The sequence below is a fragment of the Amblyomma americanum genome, chromosome 4, assembly GCF_052857255.1.
Source record: "Amblyomma americanum isolate KBUSLIRL-KWMA chromosome 4, ASM5285725v1, whole genome shotgun sequence".
NCBI lineage: Eukaryota > Metazoa > Arthropoda > Arachnida > Ixodida > Ixodidae > Amblyomma > Amblyomma americanum.
Window position 1 is genome coordinate 81,900,292 of NC_135500.1, and position 16,996 is coordinate 81,917,287.

General features: G+C 48.1%; 1 non-coding gene across 1 annotated transcript; it reads right to left on the bottom strand.

Moving 5' to 3' along the window:
• Positions 1–8,159: 8,159 nt before the first annotated feature.
• Positions 8,160–8,243, bottom strand: TRNAL-CAG (transfer RNA leucine (anticodon CAG)). The gene has a single exon. It is a non-coding gene; the product is annotated as a tRNA-Leu (tRNA).
• Positions 8,244–16,996: the final 8,753 nt, after the last annotated feature.

Genomic DNA, 16,996 nt, shown 5'->3' on the forward strand with positions numbered 1-16,996 from the left:
CCCTTTTCTTTGCGGTATGTTCGGCGCTTGTTCGCAAAGTGAGTCTTCGAGGCCTCTGTAATAAGAAAACAATAGGAAATCATTTTACATCCGCAAACTGGAATTGCACAGAATAAACTTGGGAAATAACCACAGCTTCGACATCTCAGTGTGTAGCCGTACTCCCCATTTCATCCCATGCCACTGTGCGTTTCGCTTGCGCAGCAGAGCTCTAAAATCAAGCCAACGATTAAAAAACAATACAGGAACCTGGTATGAGAAAGCAACGAGACTAAACGTAAATATAGGAGCCAGCGACGAGGGGTAGCCATGCAGGTGATTACAATGAAGCGGCTAATAAAGCAAACAAAAACAAAGCAGAGGATAAATGAGTGGCACATTTCAGCGAAGAGTCCAGCTGTTTTGTGTCGAAGACACATTAAAATAAAAGCTTACGTACCAACAGTGAAAGGCTTGCAGGCAGGCCACATCTGCTCCAGTTGGTCCCGTATTTGAGCCCACAGCACCTGCTTCTTCTGTGTGTTTAAATAATCATCCCGACTTGTATCCCACAAAGTGGGAAAGTCTTCAACAAGAGAAATAAAATAACTTGTCGCCGCCCACCTAGAACTTTCCGAAGGGTACAGGCGGTACTCCTCCGCCGCGCCCAGACTGGCCAGCTTCTGTCGCCAGCAAAGCTCAACCTCATCAACCCGCACTGATACCCGACCCCTCAATGCCCGGCATGCCCGGCCAGAGGCACGGCCGAACACCTTTTGTGGCGCTGCCCTGCTTTTGACGTGGTGCGGGAGCGAGCACTTCAGTCCCTGGGCGGGCACCGACCTGGCACCTTGCAGGAATGGGTCGATCCACCATTACACATCGGATCATCGGACGCACTCCGGCTCTGGCGGGCTTTTCTCCTATACTTCAAGGAAGAAGAAGGGCCTGGCCGTTTCTTCGCAGAGCCGACCACAGGACCACCCCACTTCGAAGAAGAAGTGGAGACCGGCCCTCCTCCCCCTCCCCCACCTCCACCCCCATGAAGCCCCTCATTTCTGCCGCGAGGCTAGGCCTATTTTATGCAGAAATAATGACGTATAAAATAAAATAAAATAAAAATACTTGTAGTTTCATCCGGCCACGATGTCATGGTAGCGACCGCAGGGCAGCTTCTCAAATCAGCGCGCCAGCTCAACGTCGCTCAGCGAAATGCGGCAGCCGAAATACTGGCAAGAGCGGTGGTTGCCAGAGCTAGCGCGCGCATCTTCGCGGGCCACCGCTAAATCCCGCGAGGGGAGAGGCACTTGAACTTCCTTGGTTGTCCAGTCCGCGGGCCGACAGCACGCCTCTCCATTCGGTGACGCACGAACACGTGATGCGCGGGCCGCGGGCGAACGGTCCGTCGTGTGAATCAGAGTGCTTCTGCCGGCTTTCGTCGGTGCCTGCTCGCATTCTGCTTCTTCGCGGCACTGTACTTGCTCTTTCAAAAACGCAGGAAAACGTGTTAAGAACGCTGCCGTTCTCTTGGGAATAGGCTCCTCGGGTGTAGCAGTATGTGGAGCTCGTAGATGCTCTGCCTCCTTTAGCTTAAACTCGACTGTCAATTCTGCAGGAAAAACTCCTTTCTGGAGGCCCGGCACAGGCATTGCCGCATAGTCGTCTGCTGTGACCGTCAGGGACTACAGTGCCTGTCTGTACGGTCTTCGGAAGTCCGGCCGTTTCTTTTCCGGACAGAATTTCGTCCAGCCGAAGAAGCTAGTTCACTTTCCACACACCTCTGGCTACCAAATGAGTCCTTCAAAGTATTTTTGACTTGTTCGTAGTTGTTCGTACAGAATTGAAGGCCTTAACCATAGCGGCTGCCTTTCCGGTGAGGGGCGCCAATAAATAATTGAATTTTGTGCAGTACTCAGATCCGGTTTAATGTGGACCGAAGGCTCATACTGTGTCCGAAACGTCTACCACTGAAGTTTTCTCCTTCAAATTTGATCTCCTCTTTTCTTCAATCCCAAAAAACGATTTTTTTTTTCATAGATAGAGCATACGGAGCACTCACTTGAATCGTTTTCCTCTTTTTATGCATTTATATACATTTACCCAAATCATGTTTTGTTTGTAGTTGCGTCATCTTGCATTTTCGCGCGTTTTACTAATTACATTATGTAATCTGTTTCAATTTTAGTGCTGTTGTTTGTACATATTGATCTTCTGTAAGTTTGTAACAGGCGGTTCCCTGTGCAGCCATTGGCCTTGGGACCTTCTCCCATATTTATAAAATATGTGTATGTGCTGATTGATCGTTTAAAATGAACTTATTCTGATCTCTAATTTGGGTAGCTTGATTCACTCGGCTCTCATCTCATTCGTGCTTTGCGTTACTCCCGGTTGTTCTGGAGATTGTCCTCGCTACTATTTTTCCGACGTTCCATCTTCAGTGACAGTACACAGTCTGTTTTCATGTAATTAATTGACGACCCTCCGAATTTCTGCATCAGCGGTCTCGTGAAGAACAGAACATTCACTTCTTTAAAGGTGCACTAAAGAAGAATCTGAACTCGTCTTTTTACCGCGGGAACTCTATCTACATGTTCCGGGCATTCTTAGGAACTTCAAATTATTGTCCTGTGCTGTCGATCGCCCTAATTTAAACGGATTAACCGTCCCGACTCCCGCCTTTTTTTTAACTCAACGCGGTGGGTAGGCAGAGTCAACCAATGGGTGGAGTGCCTTTCAGCCGGTCCAGCGGCGGCTTCGCTTTTGCTTTTATTTTGTTTTTAGGTTTCTGTGAATAAACAATTTCAGTAACAGACAATACAGCCGCAAATTAGGTCCACGGAAATAAAAATACCCGTGGGCTCTTTGATTCGCGTATCACTCCTCCGATGGCAGAGCGGCAAGCCGCCACGGGACTGGCTGACGCGTTGGTTGACTTCTCCTACCTACCGCGTTGAGTTCAAAAAACAGGCGGGATCAAAAAAAAAAAAAGGCGGGAGCCGGGACGCTTAATCCGATTTAATTAGGGCAATCGGCCGCATAGTACAGGAAGGTGGGGTCAAATACACATTCTGGTAGCATCGGTCAAATATAAGCCCATAAATTGTCTATGTAAACCTGTGTCTATAACCAGATCCATGTACGACCGGACTGATCCCTGGTCAACGTCGGGGATGGGAGGTAGCGCAATCTGAGTCAAAAGGAAATGGTGCCCAGCGTTCGCTCGTAGCCCAGATTGTCTGCCGGTGGGAAGGGTCTATGCCGAAAAGGTTCCTGGAGAAAAGGGGCTCTCCTATGGGGATGGCCGCCCTCCTTGCTTTTGATGTCAAGGCTGGCGCGTGGAGGAAACGTGGAGGCTAACGAAAAGGGTTCAGCTTAAGTTAAGGACAACGCAGCGAGCCATGAAAAGGAAAATGATAGGTGTAACGTTAAGAGACCGGAAGCGGGTAGAGTGGGTGAGAGAACGAACGCGGGCTAATGGCATCCTGGTCAAACTCAAGACAAAGAAATGGGGTTGAGCAGGGCATGTAATGCAAAGGCAAGATAACCGCTGGTCCTTAAGGGCAACGGAGTGGATTCCAAGAGAAGGCAAGCGTAGCAGGGGGCAGCAGAAGATTAGGTGGGCGGATGACATTAAGAACTTTGCAGGCAAAGGGTGGGCGCAGCTGGCAAAGGACAAGGTTAATTGGAGAGACATGGAAGAGGCCTTTGCCCTGCAGTGGATGTAGTCACACTGATGATGATGATGATGATGATGATGATGATGATGATGATGATGATGATGATGATGATGAATAGTCTAGGTGAATCTATGTCTGCCAACAGACGCATCGACGACCCTTGTCACATTCGGGAATGGGAGGTTGCAGAGCTTCAGGGAATAGTAGATGCCCAGAGTTCTCTCGTAGCCCAGATTGGCTGCCGGTTTAATAAGGGTTCAAGCCGTGAAGCTTCCTCGTGAAAAGGGGACCTCGGACGGGGATGGCAGCCCTCCTTGTACTTGATATCAAGGCAGACGCGCGCGCCAGTGTGTCTTTGTAAATGCCCATGGTGCATAATTTCAGGGCATAAATTTCGCAGCTACTGATATCTCGTTTTGATCATTAGGAAAGATGAGTTTCATTTCTTTTGTATGTCTCACACACTGGAAGTACCGGACAAATATACAACCGGTAATTGTCCACGTGAACCTGCAGACCCATTGACGACCGGACTCATTCCCGGTCAACTTCGCTGATGAAAGGTATACTGGAACCTTGGAACCTGAGTGAATTCTAGGGGATGCTCAGCGTTCCCTTGCAGCCCAGGTGCACTGCCGGTGGGATACTGGGCCATGCCGGCGAGCTTCCTTGACAAAAGGGGCTCTCCGACGGGAATGGCAGCCCTCCTTGCCCTTGATATCCGTGCTGGCGCGTGCTGCATGGTGCCACTAAATAAGCCGTGAGGCAACATTTTCAGAACATATATGGCTCAGCCACTGCTATTTTTTAGTGCGAAAACAATATACTAATGGGGTCAAACCTAACCAATATTCTTGTGTGAGGCCTCGCAGTAACTATAATCGGAAACAACTTAAAGGGGCTGTGAAACACCGCTTGAACGAATGCCGATCACACTTCAGATGGATTCTTTATGTCACACAGATGCTGACTCAAAAAGAATTACGAGAATCGATGCATACAAACGGGAGTTATTCAATGAAGAAATTTCAAAATACAAGCAAACAAAATGCTGCCCTCAACTCAATTTTCGCGCAGCTTCCCATTCCCATTTCACTCTTCCAATGACGACACTCAGTGCGACCAATCAAAACAGCCTATCAGAGCACGTGGCAGAAGTTTGCACTCCATGGTTGCCTGTTCTCTGTAGCTCGTTCATGCCAACGCTGGCAGCGCCGTTTGCATGGTTACAACAACCATGTGAACGCCCAGCTGACCTAGCGATGCTTCATCGTCACGTCGACGGCGCAGAAGGGGACACTGATCAGTGACGTTCCCTTACTTATGCATCCGAACTCGAGCGTGAGATACTGCGACGGCGTGACAGCCTGCGCAAGATATAAGACACATTTAGCATAGCGCGTACCGCTACTGCTTACCGCCGACCATCGCCCGCGGCTCCTACCGCACTGGTTGGTCACGGCGAGCTAGGAGCGCGCGCTGTTGACGGGAACGTGGCACCATCTGGCGCCGCCCCCTCTGATCCTCCACAAGCTGACGTTGCGCACTCCCGGCAAAATGTGAAACGAACGCATCCTTCCTTGGGACCGAAACGAACGTTTATAGAATTCAATGGCTCGATTGGATCGATTCCGCAAAGCCGCTCTCAGATACATAGCGAGTAGCCATAAGTACTGAGTGCTAGGTCGTAGGATGTTTACAGAAAGGCGCAAAGTCCTTCGATGCTAAAAGTAGACAGAGCCTCTGGTGGTGTATTTTTGTTTTACTTGCTTTACAGTGCTTTTATCTAGGGCAAACAAGTTGGTTTTGTAAGTTTAATATAAAACACAAAAACTTGACAAAACGGATCTCTAGTTATTAACCCAATTTGCAGTATATTTACTCTTTGTACAATCATCAAGTTCGCGCAGAGTGATGTCATATCCGCTCCTAAAAACCGCCACTGTATGGTGACACTGTCAGCGCCACGCATTTGTTTTTGCGAGCTAATTAAAATATTAAAAACCGCAGTATACGTGGTACGACCGATGCTAATAGCATCACTATAATCGAGCCTCGGCCGATTCTCATGAATGCTAATTCACGATACTGATCAATCTGTGAGTAGCCGGACAATGCAGGGAGGGGCGTGAATATGCATGGAGGGGACTACCCTCGACAGAGGCTGGGGGAGGACCATCCGCGTTCATCTGCCACTCCCTGCATTGTCACGCTAGCAGGGTGGTAAGAATCGGCCTACGCCATTGGCTGGAGGAGGGTCCTTTGACGTGGAAGAGGCCCTTTTTTCGTTACTTGTATCCGACCATCGATACGTCTGCACACAACCAAGTGCACCTGTCAGCTGCCTGCGCACTTGCCAACTCGGTCATGTCACGTGGTCTTATGGCGTCAAACACCCCGTCGACAAATCAACGAATTCATGACTAGTCAGCGAAGGCCATGAGCGGCTTTGGCAAGATCGTTGACCTCCTCGTTACCAGCGACACCGATGTGGGATATCCACTAGCGGAGGGAGAGTCTGTTGTCACGGTTGTTGTGGGAATGGAGCTTTCCTCGGAGCGCGGTCACTGTGAGAGTGGCATCCGGGTTTCTGACATTGGCCTCTGACAGGCAGCCTGAAAGTCTCGCAGAACCAGGAAAGTCACCTCATCATTTTTCCGGGCCTTCTACCGGGAACCAGCCTCGTCAACAACGGAGTCGGCTGTTGCATCGTACCCACGGAAGCCCGTTTGCCGTTCGGAGAGGAATCCTCTCGCCCTCGTGATCCAGGATAGCCCCGGGCCAGTGCCTCTTTCGTCTTACAAGCAACAGATGTCAGCGACAACGGCCTTCAGCTGATGTGCTCCGACTTCTTGGCTTTTAGTATAGGGATCATGATGGTCATCAGCCAGGTGTCGAGCCGTAATCCAATTGGCGTTCAGGGATTCCAGGAAGCGTTCCTTTTCAAGGCGGCACAGACTGCGAAGCATATGGCGGGTTGCCCGTCTGCTTCGCTGACACACTTCCGCTTGGAGCGGTTGAGCGCTGTGGTCAGCTCTCTGAGTTTGATGGCTGCGCCGCATAGGTGTCGAACGAGCACCGTGGTTGCCCCTAGAGGCTTTCCGCTAGTTCGCTGCGAAGAGTCGGCCTGCCTTGGTACACGCTGGAAGCGGAAGGCGTTGAGGAGAAAGGTGGGCGGATGGCCACCGTGAGGGAGTGTTCGGTCAACTGTTCTGCCAGGGCCAATACGGTGACGCTCTTGGCCATTGCAGCTGCCAGGAATGGATGTTGTGTATTGGAGGAACGCAGAAGAGCCCTTCGTAACCGCCATGCCCTGTAGAATCGCCCGGCAATCTGGTGGAGCTGTAGGTTCCTTGCCAGCTCTCTCACCAACTGCACTTCGCATGACGTCGACAGAGGGCGTCAGTCATTCTGCAGACGGTCCATTTTGTGGAGTTAACCCTCCTCGGGGCTTTCCTCTCTCATCGATGCCTTGCTGCTCGTAAGTCCACGTGTCGGTGGTCAGGAGCAGGGAATTTGGATGGAGTGGTGCATCGGATGGTGGCCTTGCGGGCGCATTCGGAGATGTGAAGAAAATTGCCAAAGGCCTTTTGCAGAGGGCATAGAAGTCGGACCACCTTAGCTATAGTTGTCTGCTGTGGCGTAAAGGATTAAAAAAAACGGGGGAATGGCCCGAACCTCGTGTGCCTGGGGCATTCTCCCACATGTGTCGGCCAGGTCAATCCTAAGAGGCTTTGTGCCTCGCTCAAAGGTGGGCAGAGAGGGCTGGAGGAGAGTGAGATCAGCTTCGGCACGGCTGCGAAAAGTTGATCCACACCGATTTTTGGTCGCACATTGCACAGCTCCTCTGGCGTGCGCTGAATTCCCAAATGATGACGGCCCCTTTGCACACCTGGTATTGTGGGGCACAAGACACAAGGGGTTTCAGGGCCTGCCGGGTTGGACGTAGATCGATGCCATAGCTGTGTCTGGGGTTCCTATCCAGACCCCAACGGCGGCGCACTGCAGGTTACTGGAGGCGATGTCAGACAGATCCACCTCACTGTGAGAGATTGAGTTCCTCACGTAGATGGCCGCGAGTGTGGTCACCTACACTCCCCTTTCTCAAAGTGAGCGCCGCCGGTGGCAGCCTGATTTTCGGCGACGCGTATTGTCTCCGCCACGCTTACTCCTTTCCTCCTCTACGACCCACGGCGTCGATGCGGTTCTGCCGTGCTGCCCCATGCCTCGACTTTCCTCCTTTGCATGCTCCAGTAGATTATCGTTGTAGACTGTCGGCACGACCTTGTCTTACGGTTCAGAGCATCGCGAAATGCTACTCTAAATCTGTAAACAAAAGTTAAAACAAAAAACATTCGCTTTAAGCAGTTCGTTTCACACAGAATTTCCTTGGACTGTTTGTTTTGTGATCAATGCTTCTGATATCAGTGTGCGTGAACTGACGAAGTAAAATGACGCAATGCCAACAATTTGTTAAAAAAAACAGTGGTATACCAAAATTTTTGTCAGAAGTGGGATTCGAACCCACGCCCGGAAGACCGGACTGCGACCTGAACGCAGCGCCTTGGACCGCTCGGCCATCCTGACAGCTCGGATGGAGAAGAAAACTAAGCCAATATATTAAGCCATACTACCTTCTGAACAGTCTGGTGGGAGTTTTGTGTTTTGGCATCACTCCGTCATGTTCCAGAAGGAGATCCAGTGAGAAGTTATACATTAGTGGCGGGTTTAGCTGCGTAAAACGAAAATTGATATTGAGGAAAAGAAAGTGTTCATTACCTCTGACATCTTGGTGGGCAGCTCAACCGTGCCCTGAAAGATGGGATGAAGTAGAAAGCAAAAAAAAAATTTGAGTGAGTGAAGGTAGGATTATTTAGAGGGGTTGCTCTTCGGGGTTCGAATTCCAGTGCCACGCAATTCTTTACTGGATTAAAAAAAGATAACTCTGCGTGTCGATGGCATTTCATATCCAGGCCTGGCGTGCGGCCTGATCTCGGTGACCAGAACCGACAACGCACTCCCTCTCCAGAACAGGATTTGCCCACCCTGGTGTAGTACTTGGACATAACTTTCTATATGCCTAAGCCAATTCACCCAAGGCCCTCAGACCCCAGAGCCTGCGGAGCAACTGACCAAGGCGGTGGTCAAACCAGTGGGCGGAGGATGCTAATAATCTCTAGCTCCGGACAGGCCGCCATTGGAAATTGAACATTTGGTTTAACTCTAAAACCTTATCCAGTGAGGCTAGTCTAGCGGTGCTGTTCGAGGAGCTAGAAATGTGATTTCGTAGACGACTTCAATTACGTTATGAGGGCAGATAAGGCGTATACATGTACTGAAAACGGTGAACACGCCTATATGCTATCGTGAATTACCGCACAGACGGGATCTAACTAGGTGTGGTATTCCTCATCAATCGGGGTATAGCTGGCAACATAGAAGAGTTCTTTAGTATTAACAAGAGGGTGGCAGTTCTTGTATTTAAGCTTAATAAGAGGTACAAGCTGAAGGTGGTACAGGCTTACGCGCCTACATCCAGCCATGGTGACCAAATCGTCGAAATCTTTAGAAGGAAGACGTGCAATCGGCAATGAACAAAGTAAAAAGCACAGAACACTGTACTGATGGGCGACTTCAGTGCCAAGATGAGGAAGAACCAGGCTGGAGACCATGCAGTAGGTGACCATGTTATAGGCTCTGGGAATAGCAGGGGGGAGCTATTAGCAGAGTTCTCAGAGAAATAATTTATGGGTCATGAATACCTTCTTCCGCAAACGAGATAACAGGAAGAGGACATAGAAGGGCCCAAATGGTGAGACTAAAAACGAAATAAACTTCATACTATGTGTTTACCCAGGTGTCGTGCAGGATGTGGAGGTCCTCGAAAACGTGTGGTGGATGTTAAGGTCTCGATTTAGCGGAGAGTTGAAGAGCGAATGGAAGAAACTAGTGAAGTGGAAGCCCATTAACGAGTTAGCGTAAAGAAGGCAAGTAGAGGAATGCAGGATATCGCGGCAGAAAAGGTATTCGGGTTTAACTGAGGACGATGACCTTAATGTTCAAGCAATGAATGATAATCTCCCAGCTATCATTACCGACTGCGCAGCAGAGGTATAGGCGCGGTATGAAGGTTTGACAAGTTACTGGCAAGCGCTCTCAGGAGACGAAAGATATGATTAGGAAACGCCCTCGAACTCCTTCCGTCCGGCTTCGGAGCTTCTCCCCTTCTCTAGCGTGGGCGAACATTCGCTCGTAACCTCGCTGGTGAGTCGGACGACCTCGATTCATTAGCATTTTTTTTTTGCTAGCTGGCGTTATTGTTCTTGCAGCAATAAATGCCTTGTTTGTGACAGTCAGAGTGTCGCTCCTTTGTTACCCCTCAGAGCAAGGCCGGCCGAGGTCGGCGTGCGCTCGGTAGCGTACGCGATCACGAAATGGGGTCCGGCGATTTTTAACTGTATCAGCCACGGTTAAGCGGGGAGAACGTATTTATTATCCCCCTGTTTTAACCCCATAAGTTGTGCGCAAAATACCTCTATGACACGCGTGGACCGTCTGGCCATCATCCTGGCTTGATATTGTAGTGCTTGTAGTAGCGTTCACGCGCAGGAAAAGACAGTATTGTTTTTTATGCGTATTTTGCTGTATCCTAGCTGATTATCTGGAACAGAGGGAAACTGCGCAGAGGGTTGAAAAGTCCCGCCTTGGCCGAGCAAATGGTTTGCTCCCTGCCACCGAAGACTATTCCACCGCACCGCCTATTCTTAGCCCTATCATATCTCCTTTCTCTGCGAAGTGTCGTTGCGGTGACCTCGTAAGGCACAGATACCGGAGGTATTTTTCGTCACGTCACGGATGCCGTTTCGTGGTACAAGGCTCAGCTTCAACAGTGCAAAGGCAGAGCATGTGGCGATAAGCCGATTATACCGTATGCCTGCTGCCTTTCGGCGCTCTACATGCACCGAAAAATGGCGGGCCACTGTGACGTCGGTGATACTCCCCCGCTGCGCATCTCGGATTTCTCCATCCCCGAAACTGTAATAAACGCATTACAATGGCGTGACGTTCAAAAAAAAAGATAAGTGTAACGTTAAGAGACCGGAAGCGGGCAGAGTGGGTGAGGGAACAAACGCGGGTTAATGTCATCCTAGTCGAAATCAAGAGGAGGAAATGAGCTTGGACATGGCATGTAATGCGAAGGCAAGACAACCGCTGGTCCTGAAGGGTAACTGAGTGGATTCCAAGAGAAGACAAGCGTAGCAGGGGACGGCAGAAGGTTAGGTGGGCGGATGAGATTAGGAAGTTTGCAGACGTAGGGTGGGCACAGCTGGAAAAGGACTGGGTTAATTGGAGAGACATGGGATAGGCTTTCGCCCTGCAGTGGGTGTAGGCAGGCTGATTACGATGACGTTTCAGTCAAGGGATGGGCACTCTGTTTTTTATCAAGGTAGCTATGCATCACCCGTGTGAATCCCGCTTGAACGTCAGCCCGTAAAGAGGGACAAACAGAATATACGACCTATATATACTACGTTTCATACACCAGGTTCAACGCTGTGAAATCTAGCGCTCTTGTTTGCGCTGCCTGCACCCGCGACCAGAAAGTAGTGCGCTCCTTGTGGTGAGAAAAACATAGTAAATGTTTTGCTTGCAGGCTTACTGCATGACACATTTATCATCAGCTTGACTAAATGCACTCTTACTGCCGACGACACTCTGTCACTTCCTCGTGCTTAAGACCACTCGACCACAGAACAAGCGCGGAGTAACACGCCCCCCTTTATTTTCCCGTGCGGACTACTTCCGCAACTTTCGCAGCGTTGCACCTGATGTATTAAACGAAGTATAATTAGCAAAGAATGCATGAAAATAGCATGATGTCACCAAGCTTAGCATATAAATTTCAGACCTGGCGCGGATGACATTTCTGCGGCTGTTTCCAAACGCCTGAAGATTCGAGAGACTTCCTTCAGTGAAGACAAGCAGCAGCAGGAGAGCAGCAAATTGTTCTGTACAGCCCAGCAGAGCCTTAACTGCATAAGCACAATTTTGAATTGACACAGCGGTGAGCAGAATGGTTGGACGATCTCCCCATCCACTTCCTCTTCCCGTCAACTTTCGGTTAAGCCATGATCGGCATGTGGCCGCCCTCGGGATGTAGAGGCAAAACGGAGCCTTCAGCGCGGAAGTGAACAAGCTACCTTTCCCACCAAAACCGAGCGAGTGGCCACAACCATCTCTCGAAAGGCAACCGAACAAGAACGAATCAGTGCATGCCCTAATCCATGTGCTGACGGCGCGCTCTGGCATCCGGCATAGGAGGAGAGGATGTAAGAAGAGCCATAAAGAGCTCTGTGTTACATGCATGCAATTAGAATCCTGTACTCGCCAATTACGCCTGTTCGGCTCTTCGGCACTGCGTACGACGGCTTCATCAATGCTACGCTGCTTCTGAGGTTTTTCGGCTCATTGCGTCCGGATTCCTCATGTCCATAGTACTCCTTAAAACGCGCAAAGAAATGTCTAAAGATCTATTTCGGCGGTGGTCAAGTTTCCTTAAGCATATACTGCATCTACATTGGGAAAAAAAAATTCCTCTGAGTGATCGTTTGCCACCTGCTTCAGTGGTCTTGATTTTGCTTCAAACTTCTAGATGAACTTACGGCAGGGTGTTTTGGGCAGGTTGTTCCCAATTGCTGGTGGCGATGGAGTGAGCTCAATTCGCCGTTATTCGCCATTATTATGGAGTGAGCCCAATTCAAGATTAAAAAATTTTGGCGCTCCATCAACCCACATACCGATGAATCTATTAACTTAACTGACTCGTCAGGGGACCCTATTCCGTCTCATTTATGCGCATCAGAACTTAACGAAACCTTTGTTCAGAACTTCTCGCGCACATCAGAAACACCAAACTTTCCGTTCCACTCGGTATAATTTCCAAACTATGCCTCAAATTTTCATCGATTCATATGGCGTTGCTAAACTTATTGATGCCCTAAAACTTCATTCATCGTCCGGTTCTGACTGAATTCATGCTAAATTTTAAAAAAATACAATTGCCTCCAGCTCCTTAAAACTAACAAAGATTTTTCAGCAGACTCTCTATGGTTCCATTCTGCCAACACAATGGAAAGTCGGGAAGGTGGTTCCATTATACAAATCACGAAATGGAACATACCGTACAAATTATCGCCCCATCTCGCTGACTAGTATACTTGTTGCAAACTATTAGAACATGTCATCTTCACTAACCATGTGAACTTTCTCGAGTCTAATTCGGTTTTTACACCCGCGCAGCATGGCTTCCAGAGGTCATTTCCTTGCGAAACTCAACTTGCAAGCTTCACTATCAAACTTCACCATATTTCAGATCGCGCATCAGAAACTGACTGCATTTTCCTTGATTACTCTAAAGCATTCGACCAGGTATGTCCCCGCTTATTATATTTAAAGCTTACCTAACTTAATATCGACTACAAAGTTGTGAAATGGATTGAGTGCTTTCTTCTTAACCGATCGCAGTTCGTTCCCGCTAACAATTTTAACTCTCCCTTCAGCGAAATTTACTCGGGCGTGCCACAAGGGTCAGTGCTTGGACCCCTTTTACTTCTTATTTACATAAATGATCTCCCTTCCATCGCATCACCTAACATTCTTTTGTTTGCTGACGACTGCGTTGTTTTTCGCGAAATAAAATCCCCCGACGATGCTGATCTTCTTGAGCGTGACCTCTCTAACATTTCTCTTTAGTGTAATGAATGGCTATGGAACTTAATACTAATAAGAGTGAAATTATGCGAATATCAAGATGTGCCAACACTCCGCCTGCGTACTACCTAAGTAGATTTCCCTTAAAAGCGGTCACTTCATACAAATACCTGGGTGTCCATATTTCTGCTGGCCTTTACTGGACGCGCCATATTGAGCATACATCAATAACAAACCTAACCGAATTTAGGGCTACGTGCGCCGTAACTTTCCCAAAGCCCCATCTTCATTGAAATTTTTACTTTACAAAACACTAATAGGTTTTAAACTGAAACGCGCCACCGCTTATGGAATCCCTACCATGAAAAACTAATTACTCTACTTTAGCTGGTCCAAAATAACGCTGCCCGTTTTAGCTTGTCCAACTTTAACCGCACCGCGAGGGTAACGAAAGCTATAGTCTTTCTTTACCTCTTTTACCATTCCACCGGCGGATAATCCGTCGGAGCCTTTTTCAAAAACTGTATCATCATCCTTGTTTCGCGGTGCCCTCATTCCGTTTGGTTTATGGGTTTAACGTCCAAGAGCGATTCGGACTATGAGGAACGCCGTATAGTAGAGGGTTCCGGCAATTTCGACCCCTTGGGGTTCTTTAACGTGCACTGACATCGCATATACATGCCCTCATTTCATTCCCCAGATACGCGTCAAACCGCACTAATGACCACCAGAAAGTAGGCATTGAAACATTGAAACGGCATTTCAGTCTTTCTTGCCTCGTACATCACGTGACTGGAACTGCCTTCCCGCCGATATTGTCACAATGATTGATAAAAAGCATTTTCTTACTGCACTAGCTAACATCGTATAAGAGGTGGACGAAAATATTTTGTTCTGTAATATGCATTGCATCTGTTTACGTATCATTGTCTTGTAACCACTCCCCTCTTTAATGCCTTTGGCCGTGAGGGCTCAATAAATGAAATTTAATGAAATTTAATGCGTCAACTTGAGTAACAGAACAACTCCTGTATTCTAAACAGCTGTTGCCACAGTCTATTTGGCTGACATTTAACTTCGCACGAAATTTCTTTTGTGTTTGTGATTTTCGCGTTTCTATTGCATAGACTCTTGTTGCAACTGCGGAACGTGGAGGTGGACCCTTGTTTCATCGCCCGTGCAAACTCTGGAAGTCTCCTGGATATTTATTACAATGTCTAAATTCTCTTCGCTGTATTGCTGGCGACATGCTTTCTGCTCAGCTAGGCATTAACATTCGTGGCATCCGCCGGGAACTGACCTTTCAAACGATCAAAAGAGCGCGAATGATACTTGAAACCACGCCTAATGAGATGTCTAATCAGGTGCTAGAACTAGGGGCTGGACATTTACGGTGCACTGGAGAGGCTGCTTTGCCTGCAAGCTTCGCGAAAGCGCATGTATTTTGGCGTGATGTAGCCAAAATTTTTTGGGCACAGCGCGGAGGGTAACCGAGTTTTCTAAATTCTAAAAAACTTAGTATGAATGTTACTAACGGTGGGCTACACGCCTCTCAATAATTAAGGAGCCCAATAGTAATAGTTAAAAACTTAAATATTCAATATTAGTTTACCATGCAGCCTGCTAGCTAGCACGTCATCGCTGTATGTTGATGTATACTACACCGCTGACAATGCCATGCGGAAAAAGCGCTTTTCTAACTCAAGAAGCCTATTTTTAAAAATTGTGTAAAGTGCTAGGTGCAACACCCTGTGTAACACCGACGATCTTTAAAAAGCATGGCCTCCACATTACGGCGGGTATCTCGGTCCCTAGAGCGTTCAACTGCTTAGCCCAAAACTTTACTTGATGGTCTGAAGGTGAATCTCGACAATCGAAAGTAATCTTTTCACGGGTTTGCTTAGGTTTTTCATTTCCTAGTGAAGAATTTAATCGCAAAACGAAGTTTTCAATCCCTTGCTTTTTTCTGGTACACATTTAACCGCACTTCGCCGTCCCGTAAATTTGTATAGTTCTTTAATCAGAATGAACTGCTACTGTGTGTTCATGTCCGGACTTGTCTCCATGTGCACGACGAGCTAGCTTCTAAGTTCCCATTACTGGTGGAACATAGTGGGGCAAAAAACTTATTGAACACACCACGTATATGCCAAGCGTTAGGGCGGAATGTATAGGACAAGTTGTTCAGCGCGTTGTGGCGTCAACTTCTTTTAGATCTGTGGTTGCGCTGTGTGTTACACCTTTAAAAGACGCCTCACTTGACGTTCTGAACGTGTTTGTTTTGCTTTACAAAATTTGTTCCTTGTCATTTTTGCAAATGTCCAGCAGATTTTTCCGGTATCTGAGGAAATTGTCTTGATTGGGTTCTTGTTTATTCTTGGTCCTTCCAACACATATCAGTTCAGTTGTTTTTGTATGGAATTGGAGTGGATCCTGTCCCGTTCACATGCTCGCTCTGTCTTTGCATCAATTGGAGTGTTGCTTTGTTTGCAGTCATTTCACCGCGTATCAATTAACTTTTCACTGCATCTTAAATGATTTTTGGCTGGTGCCGTTTTAAGTCTTCCCATATAGTTCTACTCATTTGTTTCTGAACTTCTAAATGGCGAAAAGAATTCGCAAATATTGATTATTTATTTACATATTCTTGGCTCTGCTAATAATCATAATGTCAATTTCAATATTCATCCTTTGCACAAAACATTATAGTGCTTTCTCTTCATTAGTGCTCCATTGTTTGTGGAGCAAATTTCAAAATTTTGCGCGTTTTTCTGCTTCTCATTTGAAGATGGAAATATGTCAATTAAGTTTTTCATGTGGCCGCCTATCTGTTACACCTTTCCATCAGCTTTTCGTCTTCGCTGCCTGATAGCTTTATCTGGGTAACTCAATCCATAGCGCGTCCGTCTGCTGCGTTAAACGGCGCCGCAAGGGTGCGCTCGTGTGATTCCCATCGCCGGTGCCGCGCGCGCTCTTCGTTCCTTTGCATCCTCACCCTGTTACCTGTGGCCATGATTCGCGTAACGCACAGAAAATAAATATTTGTACTTTCGAATGTGGACTGGTCGATGCACATAAGCGGATCAGCGTTATACAGTTATCACTGTAGCCACACGCCAGAGCACAGTGATGCGGCGCGAACGTTGCCGTTCCCAAGCCAATTAAGCTCTTCCCACTGCGCTGCTGCACTTCACTGATATTTACAAAACTGGCCACGCTGTGATGAGCTCGGTCATCACAGCATGGCGCCAGCATGAGGTAGCTAATATACCTCATGCTGGCGCCTCGCTCTCCTCCTGAACCCGCAATTCGATGGCCGGTATCCCCTTTCTTCTCCGATACTCTTCAACCTGCTCGTATCGATAGCCACTCACGGCTTTTGCAGCGAAAGTTTCGCTACGCTACCTCGTAACGATTTCGCGGTGCTTGCGGTTGTGACGTTCAAGTGAGTCACACTTCAAACCGCTTACGGCGCGGTTCGGGTGTCCATCGATATGTGTGAGACAGTTACTGCGTCATTTCCTTTCCCCCCAAAACCAATTATTATTCAATTTTCTTCGAAAGCAAAGGAAAGGCGCATAACTGGCCCCCTGGAACGGCGGACACCTAGCTCAGTCGCGCTTTAAGCT